Source organism: Tyto alba, unplaced genomic scaffold, assembly GCF_018691265.1.
Source record: "Tyto alba isolate M040663 unplaced genomic scaffold, T.alba_DEE_v4.0 Super-Scaffold_13, whole genome shotgun sequence".
Classification (NCBI taxonomy): Eukaryota; Metazoa; Chordata; class Aves; order Strigiformes; family Tytonidae; genus Tyto; species Tyto alba.
The window spans coordinates 29303559-29325750 of NW_024881275.1; the positions used below are offsets into that span (position 1 = coordinate 29303559).

Below are 22192 nucleotides of genomic sequence, written 5' to 3' on the forward strand. Positions count from 1 at the left end.
TTTAATTACTCAAATACAACCTGTTGCAAGAAAAATTAACCATACAAAGCTACACTTCATTGTACAATATCACATCACAACCAAAAAGATTAAGCAGTCCTTCAAACACAAGTGACTTTCATAATTAATTTATAAGTTAAACATAGACCCCAAAAAAGCAAGACAGTATGTATCTGTTGTTTGTAGTAATATGTTACACATACCCCAGATGCACATCTCCCTGCTACCAGTCATCTGCATCAACAGTGCACTGATGTCTCCTCTCTGCCAGCTGTGTCCTGGGGCACACCTGCCCAGACCACCATGCCACAAAACTGACTGAGGGCACCAGCAAGGCTGCCACTGGGACGACTGCTAATAAGGGCCAGAGGGGTCTTTGCCCACATAAAAGAAATGTGGGCAAGTATGGAAAAACTGTGGCCAGGTAGAATCCCCACTTCAATCTTTGCATCAAGGCACAGACCTACCCCTAGGAGGGGCTTCCCTTGCTTTAAGAATACCCAGACTTGGATCTCACCACTTCAGCTCCTACGTGTGTCAGTGGGAGAGACTGTGGGTGAGAAGTCCGTGCAGAAAATGGGCAAAGGGAACACCGTGGGACCACACAAAAGGTTATTGATTAGGTTTCAGCATTCTGTGGCCTCAGATCATCACTTCATACCAAACCTGGAACTACAGTTCAAGTGGTGAGATGCAAAGGGCAATTCTGAATGACAGGCCATCTCTGCAAGGTGTATGCACAAAGTGGGAGGAGTCAAGTTGAGTGCTAAAGGTAACTGTACTTAATAATTGTGGAGATGTTCATGGCTGCTCGCTAGTTAATGATTGACCTCCACATAAGGTCAAACAGCTGATAAAAAATTATTGTTCTTACATCACAGGTAAGTAAATTCAAGCATGAAAAATATGAAGTATAGAGGATACTCCTATGACACAGCACAACCGTTTTGGGGCTGCACCAAAGTCACAGTCTGATCACAAATGCACTCAAACTGCAGTGATCTTTCTTGAGCAGGTTCAAAGATGAATTCTCCAATACACAACTACTGTAGAGATCCTTATTCAACTTTTCCTTTGGAGAAACTAAGGGAAAAGAGGGTACTGCTGACAGTCAGCTTGACACGTCAATCTTCAGATGCATTTTCCACCCTATAGAGTTCCTGTCACCTGTGTGACATAAATAGCACATGAAGCATAAAGAAGCAGGGTAGGTTCAAACATTGAAAAGACTTGTCAATAAAAATTCAGAGGTCAGTAACATGCAAGACATGCTCTGTTTGGATTATAGTACAATGGACTTCAGATCCCAAAGAAATCCAGCTAAATCTAGAAACTGGAGACCCCAGAGACAAAGCAGACCATGGCTCTTTCTTCCTTTCTAAACAACATTTCTAACTATTAATATAGTAAGAAAATATTGTTAATGTACATTGCTGAAACACAGAGGTAGCAATCTTCTTTCTTGGTGTTGTAAAGTACATTCATCTTACAACACAATCAACCTTCCCACAGCAAGTACAGTATCTTTTAAAATTAAGAGACAAGTGCATGCTACAGACCTCCTTGTTATAACCAAGCCTATATAGAAAAGGAAGAGAGTACTAATAAGCAACAGAATAACTAGTTTAATGACTTACTGGGTTGCTATTTGAAGAAGGTGGTAATTGATCAATTCAGCTGCTAAAAGGCGGCAATAATCTCAATTTGAGAACCAGTAACTCTAAATAGTGGTTCTAAAAGTGTTTCTTCTTTTATCCTGAAGCTTTGTATGCTCGATCTTGGTTAATTACAGCACAACAGGAAGGCCTGTGTAGAAACCAGGACATAAGCTAGTCTGCTGAGGCAAGGAGACACAAATGAGGGAAGCACTGCCTTTATTGCAGGCTCTGTAGGCATCTCAAAGTATTCACTTGCTGCTCAAAACCTCTGGTTTTGCTACTCTGCTACAAACAGCTAGTAAAATAACAGACAGTCCTAGGTGGGGTCTGTCTGTCTGCATTAACACTTCAGACTCCAATGTAAGTGTATGCAAAGCGCATGACAAAAGTCACACCAACACACAACAAAAACTGCTATGTTCTCTAGCACGAGTGACGTAAAGCAAGAGACACAACCTTGGAACAACCTTTGCTAGTCTAGCAGGGCACTGGTACATTTCCTGGCTATTTTGCATGAGAACACCACAGTACACTGAATCTGCTGTTTCACATATGCAGACAGTTAAGATATTTCTTCAGAGACAGATCAAAATTAGTCACCCATGTTCTGTGTAATTCCAGACAGAGAGCTTGGGACAGAGCAAAGATGACAGTTTACAATACTCCAAGACTTAATTAAAGTTTTGAGGGCTAACAAGTAGGACACTCCTCCTATTGTTGGAGTTTCTTTTTTCAAACACTGAAGCGTATGACTTTGAATAAAACATCTTTAAGAATACATTTCAGATGTGAAGCAGTACATGAATCATCCTAACCTAAATGTTGTAGTTCTAAGTTATTATTTAGTCCTGGCTCTGAAAAACTGTGCAAAACAAACAAAAAACCTCCACAAACAAATTAAATGTTGATTTAACAGTGAACATTTTAGTAGGCATTTCTACATAAATGAAACAAGCAATTTGCCATTCACATTGCCATTTACGAGATCCTTCTGAATTACTATGGATTATTTTATTGGAGAGGTTGTAAAGTCTTCCTTCTCAGAATCAGTAAAACTTTTCCTAAACTCATTGTTTCATCAAGTTACAACATAATTTTAAAAGGTATCTTAAAATTACACAGGTATTTGTGTTTTAGTTTTAGGCACTTTTGAATTCCATTATTTGCACACCAAGCAATAATATTCTATGTGTGTTTTTATGACTAGAAATCAGATGTCAAACTGCCTCTTTGAAAATGTCATCTCTGCTTTCTGCACATGCTAATAATCACCATATTGATATGACTGAAGATTAAAGTAGTCCCAGCAGCATCACATCTCTGTATGAGATCACCACCACACATTTCAGCAGAAGTCTAACCACCAGAGGAAAAGTGATTGTGAAAGACTATGATCCTTATTCATCCACATTCCCAGTAGTTTCAAGCTATTTCTAGTGTAAAGATCAGCAAAGCCTCAAAACAAAGTAACGTTCCAATTTAGATTTCTATTACCATTCAGAAATACGTTATCCCACTCCTTCCATTTGCAATACTTTGGTGTCCTACTATAGTGATCTGTGAATAGCTGGCTGTGAATATCTGGCAAAAGGTTTATAGTGTAATCAAAACTCGATAACATGAAACGTACAAGTATCATTATTTAACAAGATGACTTGTTACATCATCATGTTTCTATTAAAAACAAAACCAGAAGCTGTGGACTCCCATGAAAAGGTTTTCTGTTTCCTAGCCAAAACCCTCTTCATAATACTTCCTTTGTTTCCATGTTGAACAAAGTGACTGAGCTTGGTGGGACATTTATCTTCTCTCCGAGGACCTTCCACTACCACTCTGAATGTGGAAGTTTCTTTTCCTCAAAGCATATGCAATGTTGCATGGGGAATAAAGGACTAAAGTAACAGTGCCTCAAATGCTTCTGTGTGTGCCTCTCTTCACGCACTGTGATATACCTTAAACGATTATCCATACTGACTTGCACATCACTCAAAAATCAAGCAAAGACACCAGTTTTGGCAGAACCTGGGTACTCCAGTTTAACTTAAGGGTGTGCTCCTTTATACAAAGTAAGCCACACAAGCCTTTTCTTTTCATACTACTTATCCAGAACTCTGAGGGGTCTTATACAGAGCCACAGAAATACCGCTTTATCACTCTGCAGCCTGGTGACCAGGAGCTGGATGGGCTGGGTAATAGGCAGTCTCTACACCACACAAATTGGGACCACTCGCTCTGCTCTGTGAACAGACTCACATAAAATATAACACAAAGAAAAACAAATGAGATCCTAATCAGCACATGCAGGTGTGGATCTGCTGATTATGCTTTGCACTATGAAGAGGGCAAAGGTGCAGTAATCTTTACCTTGACTCATAAGCAAAAAGTCCACACAGCATGGCAACCTCTCCATCCACCAAGAAGGTAAATTTTCACCCCTCCATCCTCAGATAAACCTCTCCTAATATGGTCAGCAGATGCACTGGAGAAAGTCTGAACAGGATTATTTATTGCCTTAGCGATATTTTTTTATAATTATGCATACAAAAACATTTGTATAATCAAACAAATCAGCACACAAGACCTCTCAAATCTGTAAAACATGAGAACAAGGGATGGATGGACTAAAGACAAAGGTCCGTGACCCATCTGACACCCCTTACAGGAGCTCTGAATGTCAAACTTGACATCGAAGTAACTATAAACAATTAAGTGATCTAAAAAACTTAACTCAGATAGCACTACTGAAAATAAAGTTCAGTGTTCTTACCCGAGATGACTCTGGTTCTTTTCCAGAGTTTAAAAAAAGCCAACATCCTACTGTTACCAATAACTGGCCCATAAGCCAACCGGATACCACCGCACATGCACACCACCTTACTGAGGAGGAAACACCATCAAGCTGTGTAGTGGTAACTGCCACACTGTAAACCTGGGCATGGTCTCATACAAACATTGCGTCACTCTCAGGCAAAAAGCCTTGACTCATGACACATTAAAAGCGAGACTTTAATTACATAAAAAGGGAAAGAACATCTGCAGAAGCTTTCAAGGCATAAAGTTATCTCAGCAGTATCCAGGGAATCCCAGAATCTTTCCATTTAGTTCAATTATCCTCTGAAGATTTTAAGATATAGACGTAACAGGAAGCCCATGAATTTCTAAACTCCTTTTTAATAATCCTACAATTTTACATCTTGAGTTAGGGAAGGTATGTAACCATGAAGACTGCTATCTTGACCCAAAAGAAATATTGCCATTAATCTTCTAATTGGAGAAAGGCAGCAGTGGTAGCTGCAATGGATTTTTACATTACCCAAATAAAAATTTGGCTGCTCTTCATTTCTCTGGGTCTTGAGTGCTTAGGATAGTTTACCAAACAACTGAGTTTGCCAGGGAAAAGAAAGGCAACCAAAGAAAACACACTTCCCAAATTTTGTAAACCAACAGATTACAAACTGTCCTCCGTATCACTCAGAGAACAGCAGAAACCTTAGTAAGATAAAAAAAAATTAAGATCTTTTGACCCACAGCCTGTGACCCTAATGTTGCCTCAAAAAACATCCGTAATGAGCAAACCACAGTCTGAGACATGTTATCTCATGTGGTTAATCCTCTTTGTGAACTGAAAAAAATCAACCTGAGATTTGGGGAAAAAAAAACAGTCTGTAACAAATCCAAGAGGAAACACTTATTGGTTGTCATGGTCTTGGGACTAATAGCAATAGACTTCATATAACTAAATGGGAGTACCATTCTAGCACTGGGGAACTTTTCTCCATGTGCCAGTCAGCCAGAGGAGCAAACTAAGACAGGACAGAGGCCAGCACAGGCTACCAACCCCAATACAGACCTGGGGCTCTCATCAGCTTGCCGCTCTTGGTACCTCCCTGCTCCCAGCTGCTGGGACTAGCTATGCTGAGACCCGTGGAGTAACAGGCACACCTCTGGTACAATATAGCTATCATTCAGCCTCACCAAGGTATCCTCTCACATTTAGCTGACTCACACTGGTAGCCAGGCCAAGAACTTATCATGAAAACAAACTCAGCAGGTGAAAAAAGCAAATTAATTTCCCAGACAGAAAGGGACAGGAAGTTCTGGGTACAAAACAACCCAAGACCACAGGCTTTGCTATGCTGTAGCTCACAGCAGCAAGAGAAAAAGCCCTGATTGGCACAGCAAATGGGATTAAGACTATGATGCAGACTGGTGACATGGTGGGGGCAACAGCTGTTGCAACCAAGCAACAAGTTTCTCTCTTGACTAGCTTACAGGAACACCAACATCAATCTCACATTCTCAGGAGCAAAAGAAGCTAGCAGGTCTCACTCTACTAATTCCACTTCTCCTCCACCTCTCCACTGCCGTTTACACACCCCCAAAGCACAACCCCACAAATGGCTGTACCAGCAAACTGCACCAGCTAGTCAACTGGAAAACAGCTGCCCTCCACATCAATTTCTTTTGTTCTTGCAAAGTTATTTTTAACCCAGATCAGTTCAATGATCCGGTATTATCACAAAGCCTCACCAACTGTTATGCAACCACAGTCAAAAAAGTGGTAAACTGCCATAGAAGGTATAGTATTTTTAAGTCAGCTTTGGAGAAGGCAACATCTTAGTTAATGGAAATGCTCATCACAAACATAAATGATAGCAGTTTCCTTGAGTTCAAATGGTATAGCTATGTTTCTGGAGATGTGCACGATTTAGTAACTACATTTGTAAACTACAGCAATATTTCTACTACTGAATGATACTTGATTTTTTAAGTATTTGTGTACTTAAACCATCTTTGTATTTGTGTCCATTATACTTAATAAAATTTGATCATAAGCTAGCAGCCCTAGTCAAAAGGACACCAAGATAGTCTTTCCAATTTATATCTTCACGTGTCAGAAAACTGCTAGCTCAGTAAACTGGTACAGAGACAAAACGAGCCAAGCTGAACCCAATTCCAGACTCCTGGTTCTTTTTTCATAGATGGAGTTCTGTGATTCACAATAAATTGGTCTCCACCAAGAGAGTATAAAAATCACCTTATTAACACTGGGCCACAACCTCCAGACATGCACTTCTTACTCAGCACTGGATGACTCTTTCAGCCTCTGTGTCTCAGCTCCAGGGTGTGTAATACAGGTATTCCCTGGCCTCAGAGAGATGTCTTAAAAGGCATATCACTATCTACAGAATTTGAAATTCTGCAGTAACAAGGATCACATAAAAAAACAAAGGGTACCAAACACAGAGGGCTGGCTGGGTGGCATACAGCCACACAAGACATGAATCCTGATCTAAAAGAGCTAGAAATAAAAATTAACCCAGTTAATAAAGTAGCCATCATCTAGCACATGCTTTACTAGACAGAAGCATCCTATGACTATGCATATATACAGCACCACACAAAATTTTACAAATAACTTATTTCTTGACTATGATGCCGATCATAGCCGTGAGACACTGAAGAAACTAATGCTAGCTTACTATTACTTTTAGTTTTTAAAAATATCGTATTTCAAAACATAATACACAAGTACATCTGGACAATGGTGAAAATATACAAGGCACTTGCAACAGCTACAACTTCCCCCTACTTTGCTGATCACAAATAAAACAGCTAGTTTCACAGTAAGGAGGAAATAATAGTAAAATGGTAGATATTGTACCTCGCAACAGGCTGATATGGTATTTTAGTTCACGACTGAAGAATGAAAAGGGAAGGTAAAAGAAGGAATTTCCAGCTCACTGAGGGAAGACAAAGTTTCTTCCTCACACAGAAGGAGAAAAGGCTCTTTTTGGACTGTACAAATGTGAAGAATAAGACAAGACACATGACCTCCTAACCACAGCAGGAATCTGCAATGACAAATCAGACACTTGATCTATTTAGGGAAAATAAAATTCAGAATATCAGTGATGTGGGTCCACAACAAGCAGGTAGAGTACAAAATGGATTCACAGATTACAACTAGAAGATGAAAAATGCTCCAAGCTGTACCTAACACCTTCCCAATTCCTGCCTAGCACTGTCAGTAAGACTTCATTTAGAAAAGCATTTCATTGCATTTAACTTGTACAGAGTTTGCTACTCAGATCTAATCAACATGGGGTTTTGAACATTACAATGTGTATCAAACCGCTCATCTATACACTTCTAAGTGAACATTTTATTTCATCTGATTAGCAAAGTTTGCTTTTTAGCTTCCACAGTACATAAATTTCAACCATAGCACCATACAACTACCAGCAGTAACCAAACTAGCCACAGTGCAACACCAACAAGCATACATTCTGCAATTGTTGTGTAAGACAAACGCTTAGGCAGGCTTTCAGCAATTGTTAGCACAGCACTGTAACCTGCAGGGTGATGAAAACAGCACAGAAACTGTGCCAGCTCTTATCTCCCCTTAAAACCAAACAGGAGCTGGGAGGAGAAGGGAAGGCAGCACCTTACAAACAGCTGCTCAGGTCCTAAGGAAAGGCTGTTACTAGCTTCTATCCTAAAGTAGCTGAGAACGTCAACACACTTAATGTGCCTTAGTTACACAGACCATAAACACACAGAGAAGACACTGTACACATGAAGCTGCAAGAATCAGTAAGCACATTTTCAACATTATATGGACCACATTCTGAGACCAACAGAGAAAGTATTTTTCAGTTTCTTGCCCATTCTGCTGGTGTCAGAAGTAAAATAAGAAATCCCTTAGCTTACCTACAGGCTAGATAAGAAACAAAAGTAGGGAAAAAAAAACCAACACCATTCTGCAAACACACACCATTAGAGCAAACCGTCTAAGCTTATGCTTGTTTTCAGGCACATGTTTCAATTCTCCCAACATCAAGAAGACCTAAACACATAACTAAAGATTATAAACAGTCCTCAACTAGCACCAGCTGAAGTCAGTGAAAGAAATCTCTTGCTGTTTTCAACAGTTCAAAGATCAATTCCTAAACCTAGAATATGGTTTTCCACTCCCCTTTTTATTTAACTGGGGGAGGGGAAGAGTCCAGGAAAGATAAAAAATTAAAAAAATTAAAAAGCATCTCTACCATAATAAGTCATGGGATAAACATCCTATAAATTTACATTGAGACATTAAAAAAAACAGTGGGGCTACAATATACATTCACTAATTCCCAAACTGCTAATGTTTCTTACATTATGTTCATTTTAAGAAAAGCTTCTGTGGTCTTAATTTTCATCAGAGCCCTATCTCTACCTCATATTATCCAAATGTTAGCTCAAAACGTTTACATACTTAACTCTCCAACAAAATTGAGGGAACAAAACCACTGTTTCTTCACCTTAAGCAATATCCTTTCAGAAGCAACATGAAACAAGTATATATACATTTCCTTTGGGAGAAATAAATAACACGCACACGAACTTTTCCTAAAGCCCCATTTTGGAGCCGCACTAGAAAGAAAGGGGATGGGGGGAACCAACCAACCAACCAACCTCTGATCACCTAATACACTGCTACTTTAGGAAAGTCACTTTATGGGACTAAGAGGTACGCTTACTGTTTAAAGAGCCTCCCGCTGTCGGACGCTGTTCAGCAAAACCAGCATCTCGGACAGCCGCGTCCCATCCCAGCCCAGCAGCAGCAGCGCCCTGCGCCGCCCAGCCCGACCGACACGGGGATGGGCTGCGCGCACCCGAATCAGCTCGTTCAGTCGCAGCAGAGTTGAATTCTAGAAGACCCGGCGCCGAAGACATGCAGGAACCTACCCCTCACAATTGCCTCACACGCTGTCAGGTTGCTGTTTTTTCGTTGTGGTTTTTTTTGTTTGTTTGTTTGGTTTTTTTTTGTGTGTTGTTGTTTTTCCCTTAAAAGGTACAATCCCACAGTTAAGAGATTTAAAAGTCCGCGGAAGTTCACCTAAAAATACACCCCAAACAAACAAGCAAACACAAAACGCCCAGAAACGAGACCCCGTTTTCTCGCAGTCTTTCAGGCTGCAGCCGGCACTGCCAGGGGTGCGGGGGGGGGTCTGTCCCCAGAGGGGGACAGGGACCGGACCGGCCCGGCCCGGCTCCACTCGGGGCGCCCGCCGCCCCCCAGAGCCCTCAGCCCCGCGCCGCCGGCCTTCCCCCACAGACCTGCTCCCGGGGGGGGCGGGGGGAAACGGGACAGGACTAAACAGCCCTAAAAATAAAACCGGAAAAAAACCCCAACGGACAGCACGCGCCGAAGCCCCCCACGCCAGACCGCCCACCCCACAGCGGGGACAAAAAAAAAAAAAAAAAAAAAAGAAAAAACGGAGGCGCTGCACATACAGATGTACCCGCCTCGCCCGGCGGGCGCCTGCGGCGGCCTCCAGCGAGGCGTCCCCCGCCCGCCGGGAGGCGGCCTCCTCCTCCCCCGCCTCCGGCGCCCCGCCGAGCCCCCCCCGAGGCCCGAGCGGATGATCGGGCTGCCGCCCCCGAGCAGCCGGGACGACAGCACCGCCGCTCCCTCACCTCCAGCGCCGGTGTGTGGCTGAGTGAGGCGGGGCGGCGCGGCGCGGCGCGGCGCGGCGCGGCGGGCCGCGGCTCAGGCCCCGCCCGCGGGCCGGCTCCTCCCGCCCCGCCCCGCCCCGCCCCGCCGACCGAGGCGGAGGGGGCCCGCCCGGTGTAAGCGCGGGGGCCCCTGCGCGCCTTGGCCGCTTGCTCGCGTCGTTTGCCGCCGCTTGCCCTGTCCTTGCGGGCGCTCTGGGCGCAGGAGGGCGGTTGGGGCGCGTCGGGGACCCAGCTGGTGGCTGGGGGTCCCCGGCAGACACGGGTGCGAGGGGTCATGAAAGGGCTGCGTGCCGCCTTGATGTGCGAGGCCGTGTTGGCGCCCTGAAGCGTGACAGCGCCTGTGGCCCCTTTTTGGCCGGAGGGACTGTGCCTCCGTAGCCGGCCGGCCGTTCGGAACGGAAGCCGTCAGCCTGGACCGAAGGGTCACCGCCCGGCACGCGTGTGCGCCCTTGCTTCCTTGCCTCCCGTTTGGTTCCTCCAGGATTGCGTTCATTCATCACCTGGGAGCTCCCGGGTACTGCTTCTTGCATAAAACTACTTTTGGGCTGGCCAGCAGGAGGCACGTACTCCCTGAGCAGGACCATGCGAGAGCTGCCACTGCAACACCTGCCTGGGCACCCCAATCTACACTGAGAAGGCCAAAAATCCAAGTTGTTTCCCCAAGGTCATGTACTTTCCATATTTAAGTTTTGCAGGCCTCAGGGAGTTATTGAGAAAGAGGACAGTGAGGAAGGCTATAAATCAGTGTAGATGAACGAATGTGAAAAGGAAGCTGGGAGAACGAACGTGCAAAGATTTCCTGCTGAAGAAAATGGGGTTGGGAGTACCTTACCCACACCACCACTGCCTCAGGGAGCAGGGTGCTGGGGCTGTGCCCCTGCTGCGCAACCCAAGGCTGCTCAGGTGGCTGCGCCTGCTGGCTGCTCGAGAATGATTACAAACCCTTAGCGTCTGCTCGGGCCCTTTTTATTCCTGGTGGAATAGACTACTCCCATGCTACACAAGATGAGTGCATAATAGCTGTGCATTTATAGCTGTAATTGCTGATACCAGATACGCTGACTCATGCACATTGAATTCCAAGTGCAGAAGGAACTATTGTATGTGTGTGCGTGTTAAAGAAAAGTAATCACACAGTATTTCAACGTGCTAGTTCCTTTTTGTTCCATTTTATTCAAGGTCCTTACTTCCCTCTGCTTTTTATCTGCCATAGTATTTATAACAAATGATAGCAGAGCAACTACATTGTATGTTTACTCAAACCGATGGGCAATAGTCACACCACTTAAATGATAGTGACTTCCCTAGTTCAGAGCTGCAAGAGAGATCTCTGGTAAACTACCTCTGGTCTCATTTCCTGATGCTTCAGTTTCTGCTTTTCACACCAGTAGTAGTACAGTGGCTCCTATACACCACAGTCAGATGTGCCATCTGTCTCAGTTCTGAATCCTTAAGAATGAATGACACTTTCTTAATGTATTCAAAATCTGCAGCATTAACTAGCTCATGGGGATACTAGTATTTGGAAGATGACGGAGAATAATCTAATACCATAAGGGCTTCTGAAAATTTCCTTTCAGATCTTTAATGTGGGCTGCTTCACATTACATTTCACCTCAACTGGCAAGACTGAACTGTCTTACAGAACTCTTTCAAAGAAAGTTTTAAGAACTGCAAATAGCTGTGACGCTAGTTATATTTAGCAAACAGGCATCAACAAGTCCCGGGCCCAAGGAGAAGAGCAGACAGAACCCCTGAGTCCTCTTCCTGCAAAAAAGCATCCTAAAATAGGAGAGAGTTTCTTTCTTCTTTGTACTGAACGAAACAGGTACCTAAATGTTTTTTTCCACTCATGCATGTACTCAGTAACAGTGCTATATGTTGTAAGAAAACTGTCAGTAAATGACAAGTTATTAATCTCAATGACCATTCTCTTCTCACACTGCCAGGGTGGTAGCGAAGTGCCCTGGGGTCTGACAGCAGCATCCTGCACAGATACGTGAAAACCAGCCTGATAAGAGTTGCCACTAGCTGTTAGTAGTAGATTGCTCCTTACAGTCTAATTTTCTGAAATTATCACTTTGGTAGATTGTCCTGTACTGAATTCCATGCTAACATTTTATGCTGAATACATCATATGAGCTGGCGAGGTAACTGCAGAAGATCTGGAGCTGTAAGTGCTAGTCCAACACATTTTTCTTCCTCATATAACCATGCTTTAATGGGATTGATGGTGATGGTTATGTAGAGGACATTTATGTTCATGGCTGCAAAATATTAAAACATCCCACAGCCTGTGTATTTCTTCCACAAAATATCTGAGATTAGAGAAATACTACTATTTAGTTTTATAATTGGGTGACTGAAGACATATATTAACAATGCGCTAAAGTCAGTTTTAAGACTCATAGTTCCAGATCAAAAGCATTGTGGCAGAGTGATGATCTCGTATAGGCTAACTTCGTCGATTCAGACTCTCTCAGACTCTTTATATGAATTAGCTTTACGCTGATGAGGTTTTTACCTTTCCTCCCTCAACAGCTTCCATTCTTGACTGAGCCAGAACAAGTTTATGCTACTGGGAGACCCAGTGGTGCACAGGTCCCGGATGAATTTTTCTGGCACCATCAGTAGTTGCAGCTGGATCATTTTGCCAATGCAGAAAAATTAACATTTTTATTGCATCTTCACATTGTCATAGCATTTGCATAGGGATGGCATTACAGAGTGCTCAGTTACTGCAGGATACTTATGTGAGTTCCAGTTGTCTCTAAGAGAGGAGTGAAATCAGATGATCAAAGTAACTTTTTTCAGTTTTGAAATCCATGAGCTGGTGCTGATCTGAGCTACTAACTGAATAAGTTCAGCACAGAGTCCAGCATCATGCACAGATGTTACTTTAGACCCACATTAGTAATTTACTGGCAGTAACCATGGGCCAGTTTTTGAAGGAAAGTTGCACATGGGAAGATTTACTTTCCTCAGCATTTAAGGGAAAAAAAACAAAAGAAGATAAAAAGAAACTGAGAAAGGATTTTTAGAAATCTGAAAATGCAGTAACGGGCAACTTAGAGCCTTCTGATTCGCAATGGGTAACAAAGCCTTTTCCATCAAAATCCTTCCTCTAGATCATGACTTATGCAGGAGCTAAAACTCAACATGCCATTTCAAGACTGACAATTCTGTGATATGTTAATTTGGAGAGAGAATTTTTTTTTTTTTTTTGAGAAATGTATAGAACTACAAAGAGTTCTATTTCTTCTCTTAATTAAAGTAAGCAATATTCTTCCCTCTCCTATGTTCCTTTCCCAACATGTCTTTGGAGAGTGTGCAAAGTCATATTAAAAAAAATCCCAAAGTGTTTTCCATTTTTACTGATTTGACCAGCTTATGAGAATAATAAAAAAGGATATATCTTAAAACAATATTAAGCATGGTCATTAAAGATGCAGTTTACAGGAAACTAAAATTTTTTGGTCTCATACTTGTCTGAATATTCAAAGGCAGTTTCTCCTTTCTGTCTAGTAATTACAGATATCATAAACTTCTTATATTCTCATATACTGTCAAGCAGATGTGAGCTATGGCGTATCAGCACGTTAACAATAAGCCTGAACTTTGTTTGGTGAAAACAAGGGCAGCAGAGAAGGCCTTGTAAAAGGGCTCTGAATGCTTTTAAGAAAGCAGGTCTTTTTCAGTAGGGATTACCTGGATTTCTGATGACTGCTTTCAGAAGAGAATAAGTCTTTGGTATCCAAGAACTGATTGCTCATTCCCCGCACACCCTTCCCCCCCCCCCCCCCTTTTTTTTTTTTCCTGCTTCACAAGCAACAGGGATAGCTGAGCAAAACTAGTCACTCAACTGTGCTCTAGAAATCAGTGAACTCTTCATACTCAAATGAGCCATGGTAATTCAGATGATGTTTGTCCACAAACTGGCAAATCAGTCATCTTGATCCCTTCCCTAGAACAAAACTGTAGTCTTTGTACTGTTGATATCTTTCTGAACAGAACAGGTGCACTGTTCTGGAATTGATGAAATATGGGAAACTGTCTCCTCCCTGAATCACTTTCTGCAGTTCAGCCAAGTTTACAAATAAATTCAGCCTTGGATTCTGTAGTAGAATTTCTGACAGAGAATGGCCACGATATTTTGTTGCAAGGTTTGGACAATCCAGGCCTGAGATCAGACTGCAAACAACACCTGTGTTATGAGGATGACCTTGAAGGGCTGTGTTGTGAGGAACTGTATCTGTTAATGAGGAATTTTCCCAGCTATGTATCTGGCTAAGCTAAGCACAAGTGTGCAGCAAACCGCAAGATGCTTGCCTATCACAGTTTCCCTTTGGGTGTGTGATGAGTTGCTTATGACCAATAATCCAGGGGTATGGGGTGCGTGAACAGCGGGTGCTTGCTGTGCAAAGGATATAACCAAGCGATTCGGGCAATAAAGGGGGACGACATGTGGCCGCATCGGTGTGATTGTCGTTACTCGGGCCACTCTCCGTATTGGGACCCTCTTCAGGATTCTTCATCCATGACTGCGACCTTTCAGCCATCCATATGTCCTTGCATTTGTCCTAGTTAGTGAAGAGTTCTGCGATAAGCTGGGTTTCTTTGGTTGTTCTTGCAAATATGAGGCTGCAGAGCCTGCATATATGGTGCTGACAACATGCAGATGGGACTTCCAGTCTGAGTGTTGCCATTATTTCCTGGGTTATTTTGAAGACAATTACATAATCTGAGCCAAGCCCACAGGGGAAATTGCATGTAAGAGAAAGAGGTTTTCTAAAAGTGAAGAAGGGAGAAAGCATCTGGGAGAGTTAAAATGCCAGCACGGCCAACCAGAAAGCATGTAAAGATCTGGCAGTTAATAAATTAAGTTTTGCCACACATTCACTTGAAAACTGAGTAATGTTGAGCTGTCCTGGCTGTCAAAAACTATATGTTGGTTCTGTTTCCCACTTTAGGACATATATCTGAAATGACCTAATCCCTAAGAAGAACAGTCATGGAGAAATTCTAAAACAATTATTTTCCTGTTGATTTTACTGCTTAAAGAATATAGATGCAAACTGGTGCAAAATCTTCAAAGGAAGGGAAGAAATTAGTAAAATGTTAGAGTAAATGTTTTCTGAATGTTTTTATTGACTAGACTTCTAGTTTCATGATTTTAAAAATTGCAATGATGATATAAACTAATTTTAGATAAAAGGATTATTTGAACTCAACCTTTTAAAGAAGCATCAGATTTAAAGTGAGATTGCATTTGTAAAGATTTTACATGTTCACTAATGATGCACTCATTGATTTATAATATGTTGTGTTATTGGAGTGTAAGAATTCTGCTTCATAGCTGAAGCTACCTGGAAAATGAAAATTCCATTTGAGCACAAACTAGTATAAATGTTTGCATCTTTAAATTCTACAAAAGCAATAATTTCACAAAACAAATGGAAATGTAGGTACTAGCCTTTAGCATGCACCCTGTAGACTTCTGCTGGCTTTTGTGGCTTTCTCGTTCTCAAAGCTATGCCTTCTCTTTAAGATACTGAATCAAAGTACACTCTGGTCTGAGCGTGTGCCTCAGGTTTCTCTGACCATAGCGTATAAAACTCCCCATTCATTGTCTGGCAGAGCAAGATTGTCTTTCAGGGAAATCTAATGCCAGGGCTACCTCTTCCATGTAGATAGATGCCTTCTCCCATGCTTGGGATTCAGCCCCTCCTGGTAATGAGCCATTTGTTCTTTCAGTGCTGTTTTATGTTTTCCCTTTTAAAAAGTATCTCATCTTTAGAGAAACATATAGTCAGGATTCATATTAGAGAATATAACCATGAGGTGCAGTGCATTTTGAATAGGTTTTATTGCAATTTTACTGATAAAATCCTGCTCTTGAGGTGCTGTGCACATGGGTATGTATCTGTGCTCACATACACCACTGGGGAGGAGAAAAGTTGGTTTCTATGAGTATTTGGAAGGGCATTACTCATGTATCAGTGTGATATCTTAGTATTTCAAAACAATAAATTGCATCTGGTTTTTGCATGTGCAGACAGTTAGATGCAAGTTTTACTGCATTTTCAGAAATCTTTTTAAAGTGTGGATCATGAGTAGTTAGTAACAGGTCAAGAAAACATGGTTTTATTCTCTAGCTAAACAGGAACTCCAAACCCTGGGAAACTCTCTCTGCTGGATGGAGGTAGAGACCAACCCCACATGGCTTTTTTCCAGACACGTTCCTTTATAACTGCACAGGAACAGAGTTCTATCGTATTTCTCTTTTTACTATACTATTACATCATCATATTGAAAAGCAAATGCTGGTACATACTATTCTTGTGCTAAGGCTAGCTCCTATGGCCTTCTATGGGGCACAGTGCAGTGCAATGCAAGTATACTGAACCATTCTCTGGTACCAGATACAATAGAGTTGCATTAGCAACTTAATTAGCCCAGACAAAGGGCAATAATAACAGAGTTACACAGCTAGGGCTCCAAAAGCAATGTCTTTCAGCAATATCTCTAAATGGTGATAATTAGGCAGTCTGCGACTTTCTAACGTTGCATGAGATGCTGCATTAGGCTGTGTGAGCAATCAAACAAATGTTCTTTAGTTAACAAACTGCTGCTTCTAAGTCTGGCATGAGTAAGCAAACATTACTGTGAATTTTCTATTAGTGGAAAATGCTAAAAAAAAATCTAGTAATTGTTTCCAGTCACAAAAGAAAGAGCAAAATAATAAGCATGCCAGAGAACAAACAAAAGCAGGAGCACACGAAACAGAAGCTGGTAAGACATTTAGAATTCCTTCTCCTCCTCCACCTTCAAAATCCAACATATTCATGAGAATTTCTTTTGGAGTTTCTTAATCTTCTTGTGACTCCATCCAGTGAAAATGTGTATTTGGAAAATCTTTAATAACAGAGAAGCAATACATACATCATGATGCTTCAGAAGTTTTTGCAAGTGTTCTGTCCCCCAGTGAGCTCTTTGCATTCAGATCTTGATGTCTGAACAGACGACTGACAAAGGTAACAAGGCACTGTGCTGAAGAAGAGGTGTGCCTATGCAGAGGTCATCAAAGAACTATAAAGTTCTGACTACATTCCTAAATTGCACAGATGTTTGTAATTGCTAGTGTTTATCATACTTCTGATGGAAAAGCTGCTGAAAGCACTGCTATATAGGATTATGTCAGAAGAAAATTTTTTCTTTAACCCACTAGTTTTGCTGTAGATTTTTAACTCAACGTTTCTGCTGATCTTCTCTCTATGTTAACACTGTATATTGATATTCAAAAGTTATTTAGGAACAACCTTAAGAGAAAAGCCAGGTAGCTGTTTTTTGTTTGCATTTAAATGTGGAGAGAGGTTCCATTTCGTTTCTCTTCATGGGTATTTATAACACTAATGACTTCAATTCATTGGTTTGTAGACTAAAATTGAAGATGAATTTGAAGAAGATGCCAAGAAAATTTGATAGTGAATAGATCTGCATGTCTGTAAAAGCTAGATGTTCTTCACCTAAAAATTCCTGGCTATTAAGGAACCAGGATCTGCTCCATTTATTGCAGAGATAGGAGAGAAAAGAACATTAATATGATAGGATCACATTCTTGTTAGTGCTCCTGATTTCCAAACTTCATTTGAGTTCTTCTTTATGTGTTAAAAAAAAACTCCCAAACTGCCCTCATTTGATGTGAATTATACCATCAGGAGAAAAGAACTGCCATGGCTGTAGGAGACAAATAATTTTTAAGAAAATCTGTAAGGAACAAAAAACCTGTTTCTTTCACCTATATATATGTTTGAGGTGTCTGTCTTTGTTAAGCAACACAGAACTAAAATAACAGAGCTCTCACTTGCTACCGGGTTGGTTATAGTAGTTAATGTCTTTTTGGTAAGCTTTTCACCTTTCTATTCAGTATTTCCTTTAAGTACATGTATAGGCTCAGCCAAATGAGAATTGAGGTGTCCATACATACCCCAAGGCAAGGTTATTTTTCTCTAGAAATTCTTTCCTAGCAAAGTGACTGTCACTGAGTTCTGTTAGCAATGACAGGGCTGTTTTCTGCTTCATACAAACATATGATGACCTTCAATGCTCATCCGTATGTTTGATTTCCCATATGTTTATACAGCCCCACTAACTTGCTGTGGGCTTCTCATAGAGAGGTAGACTCTAACCCCATGCAGGGGACTGCAGGAATATTTCAGACAGTATTTGTAATTGTCCGGGAGAAACGTGATTGTCGTTATGATCAAGTAGCCAATATTATTAATTACAGTAATCTTGCACAATCAAGATCAATGCAAACTTTGTTACTGAGCTGCTACAAAATTGCTAAAGCCTGAATTTGCAAAAGCTTTTATGCATAAGTAGTCCCAAATATATTCTTTTTCCAGTGGGGTGAAGTCAGATTCCTACTGAGGACAAGCAGGAGGAGAAGCACACCTGAATTCCAACTGATATCTTAGTGCAGGTCTCATATCTATATCACTGACTTGAATAAACCACAGTGAATATATTACCTCTGTTCAGTGAGTTTGAAGTAATGTTGAGATTCTCATCACAGGTGCCTATAGACTCTTGAAGTTTCTCTTTTGAATTGTAACTGCTTTTATGAAACAGAAAATGGATTAATCTTTGTAGTTGTTGCAAATGGAAGACAAGTCTTTGAAACAAAACCACACTCATGCTCCCACATACAGATCATTGAGGGATTAATTCTCGGTAAAAATACTTCAGAAGATGTACATAAAACCTTGAAAGATATACATCACTGATTTTTTTTCATACTTATAATCAATATTTGTTTCTGAAATTATTTCCATTTTCATTCTTTTTTCTATCCTTAACATTCATTCTTCTGTTGTTTTGTTTTGTTCTGTTTTTCAGTTGATATCTATGTTCTCAGTTTTTCCTTGCATGCTATTTCTGACTATAAATAGTTACCAGATATTCAGGTTTGGCTTTGTTTTGTGGAAATACAGTCTTTCAAATCTAAGTGTTGTGGATTCCTGCCACGTTGCCTGTTCTTCTATGGAACACACATATTCTATTCTCTAGTAAGATAAAGGTGTGCAAAGTTTATTTGTTTTACTTATACTTCATAAGCCATGTTGGCTTTCTGGGTGCAGCAGTGGTCAACAGCAAAATGGTAACTAGCCAGGGACTTTTTCATGGTGACTCCCTTCTTAGAAAGGGAGTTGCACTTAGAAACACTTCCTGTCAGTATTTCACTTTCTCGCTTAACGTGATATTAATAATCAGAAGCCAAAACGCTTAAAACTTTTATAATTAAAAAGGGTTTTCCAGCTTCCGCTTAAGAAAAGACCAATGAAATTTATCTTAAAATTCCTACTGCTAAATGCCAGGCATTGTATAAATGCTGGAATTCATGCAAACACAGAACTTCCTTGCCCGGACAGCTGCGAAGTCAGGTCATGGTGCATCATGCCTGTTCTTCCCAAAGGCAAAGAGAACCTGCAGTGCTTTATTACTTGAAACATCGTGACCTAAAGTTGAACATTGTCCAGATTTCCATACATAGGTTTGCTAAATCTGTAGTATTATATATATAAAATCTCACTTTTGGGGGAGGTGGAAGGAGGAGGGGGGGTTACAGATTGACAGCTTGCTCTGATTCAGTGTTCATTCAAATGGGACAATGAATCCAAACTGATCATTTAACCTTTTCAGTTATATTAGGTTCTTCAGAATTTTTGTGTTCCCAGAGCTGTAGAGATATTTTGACTTGCTTAACCTTGAAATAATTAAAAACACTAGACAGAGCAATTAACATGTTTAACAATAGATGTTTTCCTATTGTGGAGAGCTAAACAATGAATTGTATACCTAAGTGACCCATGTGAAATCCATGGGAAAAGTTATTATTTTAAATCCAGTCTTTAAGTCTGTAAATAAAAATCACTGTGATAGCTGAAAGATGCTTGCCGGGCAATGAAAATCAGTGTGTGAAGTTGGTGAGTTTTTTTCTGAAGTTAGTGTACTTCTTTTATGTTGGTTTTCCCATACATGGAAATTGCACATTTACTTACCCTTAAGTTACTAGCCATTTAATACTAAATCTGATCTTTTCAGGGAAGGGATGAGGTATTTTACTCTCAGTTCTGTAGTGACAAAAGCAACAGGAATTTAGTCTTGTTTGTTGTCAACAAATTTACTACAGTGTATTTCAGACCATCAATTTCCTTTAATATATTTTCAGACTATTCCAAATTATCATTTCAATTTATGTTTTTTAAGATAGCACTGCTTCTGTTTCTATGATGATTTCATGTCTGGGAGTCAATAAGATGATACGCATTCCTATGCATTTGGGGAAATGTCAAAAAGAAGTTATATAAACCATATTTGTTATCATGAAGTACCTGCAATTATTCCCACTAACTGAGTCTATGTGGTAAATATTTAATCTGTTAATATCCCCCCAAAAGATCATGCTTAGGAAGTTTATTTGATTAAATATAGTCATTCCTTAAATATTTTTATGATAGTCATTTAACATAGAAAGTCAATAAAACCTTACTGTAAACACTCAACTGAAGGTAAAAAAAATACCCAGAGTCAAAGCATTGTCACAAAGTTTTATTTATGATCATTCTGTGTTTCAAAAACAATTGCTGTAGTAAGCAAGGTCTTAAGTGTTTGGATTGTTTCTTTGACCTTGTTATTAGTTATTTCACTTTCACAGTGATTGTGAAATTACTATTATCATTTGTAAACTCCCTTCCTTAACTGTGTTTGAATTACATCACCATGTCAAATAAGAACATAACTTTATCAATACCCACGTGCAAGCTGACATATTTTGAGTCAACAATTTGTTTGGTAGATAGCATGTTTTTAGCAACAGTTCACATTTGGCACACTGACAAATTCTTGGAGAGTCTGGCTTAACGAAATCAGTGTCTTCCAAGTTTTTCAGCAAGTATCTAAGGGAGTGGGATTGAAGCAGTATTATGTGCTACAGCATTTATTGCAAAACAAAACAAACTTACGTAAAAAAAAAAAAAATTTGGGAGGATTGAAAAATTATTATTCTCCTGGTGGACTTTTTCAGGACACTAAGGATTTGGTCCTGCTGCTGTTGAAACTGATAGCAAAATCCTTGACTATTTTGGTAGGATCAAACTCAAAAGCAAATGGAATTCTGGCAAGCTCTCAAAACCATAATATAAATGTAACAAATATAAGATATGATCAATTTGATCTAGTTTTTTTTTTTTTTTTTGGGGGGGGGGGTTAGTAGCTGAGCACCTTGCACAAGCTTTTTTTTGTATCTTTAAGACAAACCAGAGATTCAAGTACAAAATCCAACATCAAGCCTTATTAAGGAATTTGTCACAGCTGAAAGTTTTCAATACAGAAATAAAGGCACTGATTACTATAATCTATAAATGCATTTTCTTCCATTCCACAGTCCTCTTCTGTGAGAGATATTAGTCATCAAATAAATCTTTGAAGTCTAAATTTACAAGACTGCAATTTAAGCACTCAGTAAGCTTCCATTTGATACAGTCCCAGAAAAATGGTGGACCAAAATTGTTATTATTTGATGTTTAGAACTGAAGTTACCTGCTAGCTTGACGCAGTCAGAAGTAGAACTTTTTATTTATTCAGGCAAAAATGACATGTTAAAGAGAGAGTCAGAGCACTGTGTACTGGTATGCTTCTGCCTCAGTGATACCACCCTGGAGGATATATGTATTATGAGTAATGAATTGATCATTTAAACAGACTAGGAGTTTGTCATACAGCGTCTTTACAGGCAGGATCAGAATAAGTACATTTAACATCCATTCACATAGTAATCAAAATCTATTACTTATTTAGGAATGGATTTGAACTACTGACCTAGAGAGAAATTATATCCCATTACTAAACTCATGACCTCATTAATGCCCAAGATTTCTGATCACTGGAATTAAGAGGAAAGAGGTCAAGAGAATTCCACATGAGAAGGGATGTTTGTATGTTGAGGAGAGACTCTTTTTACATTA

The 22192-nt window shown here is 40.4% G+C and overlaps 1 protein-coding gene across 4 annotated transcripts in view; it reads right to left on the bottom strand.

Annotated features, from left to right (window-relative positions):
- Positions 1 to 10215, bottom strand: part of PIP5K1B (phosphatidylinositol-4-phosphate 5-kinase type 1 beta) — a 121800-nt gene extending 111585 nt beyond the window's left edge. Inside the window, exon 1 of one of the 4 annotated variants that reach the window (XM_032983868.2) lies at positions 10125 to 10215. The gene's annotated coding sequence lies outside the window, so the exon portion shown is untranslated. Of the gene's footprint in view, positions 1 to 9184; positions 9239 to 9392; positions 9649 to 10124 lie in introns of those variants that run through there. The other 3 variants (XM_042787969.1, XM_032983871.2, XM_032983869.2) reach the window with 3 other exon arrangements.
- Positions 10216 to 22192: the final 11977 nt, after the last annotated feature.